Consider the following 7,381-nt stretch of genomic DNA (forward strand, 5'->3'; position numbering starts at 1 on the left):
TTAAAATAATTTTTCGTACAAAGACAGTTATCTTTTAAAAGACCTGACAAAGAAATTCTGGTATTTAAAAAAATGCTTAGTATTAAATTAAATACTGTCAAGCTGCTGCTGCTACTACTACAAAATACTAGACTAAGCTACATTTGTTAAAACCAAAAAACTTTGTAAACAATGATCACCCCTTGACCTGGCTCTTGAACTGTAACTTACCTAATTTCAGCAGTGTAGTTGAAGAGTTTATTCTTAGTGCTTTGTGAGTGGATCCCATTCTAAAACAGATCCCATGTCCAAAGATATCACTCTCTCACATTCTCGGGGGTTGGAACCTTTTCTGACAACACTCAAACACACAAACACATAGATGATTAAACAGATGGCAGACACAACACTTTACTGCAGTTTTACACTACTAACTTAAAAAAATGAACCAAATCAAAACTATATTACCTAAATAGGAAACAATTGAAAAACAATTAATTAAAATTTAACCTGCTTTACTACACTGTAAAACCATATCTGGTGAGAGTCTGCTGAGAGGTTTGTGTTTGTAGCTCTGTGTAGCTTCAGCTCTTCTGTTTATCACCCTCTGTTTATCCTTGAAGTGACCAGTGTAACTTAATTCCCGCATTTTATCAACCTAGCATCTATCAAACCCATATCTATCAAACTAATTTGACTAGTTTTACTGTTGATTGTTTGCTTTTAATCATTTTATTTAGCATATTGTTGTTGCTTTTTTTCTGGTCCATTTCATTTATCCTTCACGTTTTGTTACAGGGTCATCAGACAAAAGCGGTAAGTAAATCTTCCTTTACTCATGAGTGAGTAAATGACTTCTCCTTGCATTGTCACCTGCACCACTTGTTTATCTCTCTCTGCTGAGACCAAGGATTCACATGTAATAAATGTATAGTACAATATACTCTGGTCCCTCCGTGCTTACCCGTGTGATGAGATACATAGCAGACTGCAGGCTCTCAATGGCTGGATTGAAGTTTAAATCTAGATTAAAGACACATCTTTTAACCTAGCCTACACATAACACACTAATACACTTTTATTATTCAAATGCGTTAAAAGATAAAAACTGTGTTGTTAAAAGCGCTTATATAAATAAAAATATAGTTTTTTTATTGATTTATTGACTGAAAACCTATATATAAGCAGAATTGTGTTTGTAATTTCTTTTATTCATACTTTTGTTTTATTCTATTTTTATTAGCAAGTGTTTTGTGATGTTCAGATTGATCTGTTTATCTGAATATGTAGTTTGTCACCGTTCTGATTCAACATTTTTTACTTTAGCAGAAAATTGGATTATACTGAAAACTCCAGATCTTATACTGTAGTATTAAAGTGCTGCTATTAAAGTAAATCTTATTTAGAGATTAGGCTCTAAATAAATTCAGTGATTAAGGTCAAACAATGAGGACATCAAAATATAACTAACACCAACTGATCACCTTTTCTCTTAGCTTGTTTAACTTACTTGCAGCAGCTAAACAATATCTAATGTTAAAGAGTCAAGGGTACAGAGCCCAACTAAAGCAAACACTGTAATTGTAATTTTCTCCTTCAGAGATGTTTGTTAACATCATGTATCTTCTCTGTTTTGAGGGCCTGAAAATGCACGCTTTTGAACACCATGCCTGTGTGGTAACAGCAAAAACATGATATTGTGAAAAAGGTGACATTGTGTGCATGCATATTACATTTTTGTGCAGTGTTTCTTGATCCCCAGCTACTAGCCTGGCATAGTACATTAGTATATTGTTTTGGGTTTATTTCTTCTTTTGTTTAAGTTTTACTTAATGTTTTGTGCTATTTTATTAATTGTGTATTATTTGTAAGCATCTTATTTTACATTAGTATCTGTTGAATTCAATTAATATTATTGCTTTTAACCTATTGACACAATATTTATTTATTTATTTATTTTTTTTTTTCGCATTTCAACATAATCTTAACAGAACAAAATATGCATATTTTCTTAATAAAATATTCCTATAAAACACATCAGTCCAAAAATATACCTAAAACATACTTCAGTCCAAAATGAGATAATAATAATAAAAAGTAGTTGCTCTACAGTTTCTACATCATTATTGCAGAATTGAAAAAGAAAAAAGAAATACAATTAATCTCAGAAATTCCTTGCAGGACAAATATCATACAAAATTTTAAAGTGCACTGCTTTTTTTATTTTGATGGAGTAGGACATAACAAATACTTGCATCTCAATTCATTAACTGATTTCCTATTTATATGCTGAAAATGTTTTCCTTCTTATTGGAACAGGATAGCTTTCCTGCGATGTAGGCAATTTATGATAAACTTATTATAACACTTCATGTCAACAAAATCTGTTTTGCCTATAGACCCAAACCTTAGGAATGATAGTGGAATATTAAGGAATGGTAAAAAGGAATACTTCTAATAACTCTCAAATAAACGTTTTCTTCCCTGTTAACATGTTTTTGTCTGAATCATCCAATAACACAGAAACAGGAAGTTCAGCGAACATTTACTGTCATACAGACAGGTTTTTTCCCCTGACGTAGCCTAGTGCTTAATACCTCAACTAAAGTATAAGTAACAACGCAGTGTTAAAAAATACACGAACACACGAACTAGCAGCCTAAACGTTTTGTTTTTTTCCACTTATAATACCGAGGATTCGTGTATAGCCCCTAAAGCATACTATGAAAGAAACTCACCTGCTGTGACGATATAAAGCAGTAAGACCACAGACAGACAGGATAAAGTGCTCATCATTCTTTTGTTTTTCAAATTATGATTAGCTGTATAAAGTTTACAGACAGTATGATCTTACTGAAAGTTTTTGCTTAATAGCAAACGACGTACGGCATACGTCGTTTGTTTTTCCTAATGTCAGTATGCTTAGAGGAAAAGCGAAAGGAACCTAAAACACACGCAGATGTACAGCAGCAGTAGTGTACGTTTACAAGAAACTGGAGGAGGTGCCAAGCTGGTAAAGAGGCCAATAGTGTGCAGATGCAGACGCGCGGAAGTGCAGGAGGAATTAATGCAAATCTGTAAATAGCTTTGTCATGCGTAGATTAGCTTCAAAACTGTACAGGATTTACGCAAGGACAATGACATTCAATTGTGGTGCTTATCCATCAATCCCCGTTTTATTCATTTTAAGTGGAATTTGGTAAAACACTAATCAAACAACTGATAATGCATGTTGGTAAAATGTCAGGTAAACATTATTAGAACTATGCTGAGAGACGAGAGAAGAGTATGTTTTGGATCGGTTGTAGGGGATATTGTTAAGAAACAGAATAATATTCTTATGGCCCTGAAGGAATACATTTTTTTTTTTTTTCCAAAAGGAGAAAGGGGAAAACTGCTTTCATTAGGAAACAGCCTATATATTTAAGTGTACATTTGAAATCTCTTTAAAAGTACATGCGATTTCAATGTTGTTTTACTGGTCAGAACAGAGAAAAATGACTTACCTATAATATGTGTTGCCAAATGCTATCAATGGATCTTTTTTACGTTTCCGTGTTTCTCAGCAGTGGAAGTCTTCATTGGTTAATTTGAAGAGCAGAGAACCACAAAAGGTCTATTGAAAGTAGCTAAAACTGGACACTAAACGTCCTAACCTTTTGAAAAATAATAAATAAATAATAATAATAAAAGAAAGTCTCAAAGGGATGGGCAAATCACTAAATCTAGCTACAAAACAGGTAAACTGGCAACACTGCCTATAAGAAAGCAAATTACTGTTCAAGAGTAATTTGTAACACCACAAGTTAGGAGCAACTGTGGAGCCTTCAAAAAGTAAGGAAATGTTCAGGTCTTTCCAACATGCCAAAAAAATGTTATTGCATTGTTTTTATTACATAAATTGATTTGTTTGTTCACAGGAGCACAGGGGAGCTCTTACAAAATCTCAAAAAAATGGCCAGATATCGTATAGCATGCACTTTACTTGTAATATATTGTAGGCGATTTTAATATCCATGTTGATAATGAAGAAGATGCATTAGGATTAGTTTTCTTAGACATTCTGAACTCCATTGGGGTTAGACAACACGTGTCATGACCTACTCATTGTCGTAAATCATATTCTAGATTTAATACTGTCACATGGAATTGATGTTAATGGTTTTGAAATGCTGCAGGAAAGTGATGATATTTTCAGATCACTATCTAGTTTTGTCACGAACTCTGTATAGCTAAACCTGTAAACTCTGCACCTTATTACAAGTATGGTAGAACCATTAGTTAAAAAATGCTTTCTAAGTAATCTCCTGACTTATCTCAATTCCTTAGCACATCCTATTGAGCAAAAGCAGCACAAAACCTTGATGATGTAACAAAACTATGCACTCTCTCCTTTTTCTAGCACTTTTAGATACAGTTGCTTCTTTATATTTAAGAAAGATGAAAGAAAACAATTTGACTCCATGGTATAATGAAACACACGCACCTAAAGAGAGCAACCTGGAAAATGTAGCGCTGGTAGAAGTATTTTTGTATATTATGGCGAGGAAAGTACCTATCATAGAGAAAAGCATTAAAACTGCTAGATCTGATCATTTTTCGTCTCTTTTAGAAAAAAACAAACACAGTCCACAGTATTTATTCAATACAGTGACCAAATTAACAAAAAATTAAGTATCAACAGGTGCTACATTTCCCAAGAGTATAGCAGTAATGACTGAACTACATCCAAGATTGATACTATCAGAGATAAAATTGTAACTATGCAGCCGTCAACTACAGTTTCACATCAGTTAGTGAGCTATAGATCTCCTGAGGAAAAATTACACTCTTTCTCTATTACAGGAGAAGAAGAATTGTATAAACTTGTTAAATCATCTAAACCAGCAACAAGGTCTATGCTAGACCCTATTCCATCTAAACTATTAAAAGATTTTGCTTCCAGAAGTCTTAGATCCTATTTTGACCATTATTAATTCATCATTGTCATTAGGATATGTTCTAAAACTTCAAACTGGCAGTAGTTAAACCTCTTATTAAGAAACCACATCATGACCCCAAAGACTTAAAAAAAAAAGACTGTAAATTACAGACCAATCTCTAATCTCTATGTTTTGGGTTTATTTCTTCTTTTGTTTAAGTTTTACTTAATGTTTTTGTGCTATTTTATTAATTGTGTATTATTTTGTAAGCATCTTATTTTACATTAGTATCTGTTGAATTTAATTCATAATATTGCTTGTAACCTGTTGACACAATATTTATTTATTATTTTTCTTTTTTTTTTAAGCATTTCAACATAATCTTAACAGAACAAAATATGCATATTTTCTTAATAAAATATACCTATAAAACACGTCAGTCCAAAAATATGCCTAAAACATACTTCAGTCCAAAACGAGATAATAATAAAAAAGTAGTTGCTCTACAGTTTCTACATCATTATTGCAGAATTGAAAAAAAGAAAAAAGAAATACAATTAATCTCAGAAATTCCTTAGCAGGACAAATATCATACAAAATTTTTAAAGTGCACTGCTTTTTATTTTGATGGAGAAGGACATAACAAATACTTGCATCTCAATTCATTAACTGATTTCCTATTTATATGCTGAAAATGTATTTCCTACTTATTGGAACAGGATAGCTTTCCTGAGCGAGGCAATTTATGATAAGCTTATTATAACACTTCATGTCAACAAAATCTGTTTTGCCTATAGATCCAAACCTTGGGAATGATAGTGGAATATTAAGGAATGGTAAAGGAATACTTCTAATAACTCTCAAATAAACGTTTTTCTTCCCTTTTAACATGTTTTTGTCTGAATCATCCAATATGTCCCCTAAAACTTCAAACTGGCAGTAGTTAAGCCTCTCATTAAGAAACCACATCATGACCCCAAAGACTTAAAAAAAAAAAAAGACTGTAAATTACAGACCAATCTCTAATCTCTAATTAGTAATGACCTGCTTCTATCATCTGATCATGGTTGTTAGTGCTATTAGATCTTAAGCGCAGAATTCGATACTATCGATCACAACATTCTCTTGGATAGACTAGAAAACTAGAAGTGCCTTAGCATGGTTCAAATCATATCTATCTGACCACCATCAGTTTGTAGCAGTAAAGGAGGAGGTATCATATCGTTCACAAGTGAAATATGGAGTTCCTCAAGGCTCAGTACTAGCACTGTTACTTTTCACACTTTACATGTTACCTTTGGTAGATATTATCAGGAGACATGGTGTTAGCTTTCACTGTTATGCTGATGATACTTAGCTGTAATTGAGATATTAACAGAATGCATAAACCAAATTGAGAAACTAATAGAATGCATTGTCAATATAAAAATTGATGATGTGAATAACTTCTTAATGCTAAATTTCGAGAAAAAATAATTATTGGACCTAAAAACACCACATGTAATAATCTAGAACACAGTCTAACACTTAATGGCTGCTTTGTTAATCCTTCTTCATCAGTTAGGAACCTAGGTGTGCTGCTTGACAGCAATCTTTTCTTCATCTATAAAACTGTTTTTCCATCTTAAAATATATCCAAATTACGACCTATGCTTTCAACGTCTAATGCAGAAATGTTAATTCATGCATTTATGACCTCTAGGTTAGATTCTTGTAATGCTTTGTTGGGTGGTTGTTCGGCATGCTTAATGAACAAACTTGTGTCCAAATGTCCAAACACTGTCCAAAACACTTAACAGAAACAGAACTAGAAGTATGATCATATTAGCCCGGTTCTGTCAACACTGCATTGGCTCCCTATCAAAGATCAGATTTGATAATTTGATAATACCTAGAATATCAAAATCGACTGGCGGGCGCAGATCCTTTTCCTATCTAGCACCTAAACTCTGGAACAAACTCCCCTAACACTGTTCAGGAAGCAGACACACTCTGTCAGTTTAAATCTAGATGAAAGACACATCTTTTTAACCTAACCCACACATAACACACTAATATGCTTTTATTATTCAAATCCGTTTAAGGATTGCTAGGCTGCATTAATTAGATCGGCTGTAACCGGAACACTCCTCATAAAATCTGATGTATTTGTGACATTGTAAAAAGAGTGGCATCTACGCTAATATTAGTCAGTTCTTATCCAGATTACATGGTAGATCAGCACATAGAGATTACGTTCATCAGAGACCAGAACACCTAGATGTGCTCTGCGGACAGATCACGAATCCAGATGCACACACACACAAACACAATAAGTCCCTTTACACTATCTGACACAGCTGCATTTAAAAATTGAACTGGAAGTTAAGTGCTGGGCGTCTGGTCAGAGGAGAACTGGCCCCAACTGAGCCTGGCTTCTCCCAATAGATTTTTTTTTGTTTTTTAGACATGAACAGTTTTGCCCTTTTCAGGATTTCTGC

At 33.3% G+C, this 7,381-nt stretch overlaps 1 pseudogene; it reads right to left on the bottom strand.

Annotated features, from left to right (window-relative positions):
* Positions 1-7,381, bottom strand: part of LOC122351661 — a 326,230-nt pseudogene that overhangs the window by 275,033 nt on the left and 43,816 nt on the right.

The sequence above is a fragment of the Puntigrus tetrazona genome, chromosome 9 (genome assembly GCF_018831695.1).
Source record: "Puntigrus tetrazona isolate hp1 chromosome 9, ASM1883169v1, whole genome shotgun sequence".
Classification (NCBI taxonomy): domain Eukaryota; kingdom Metazoa; phylum Chordata; class Actinopteri; order Cypriniformes; family Cyprinidae; genus Puntigrus; species Puntigrus tetrazona.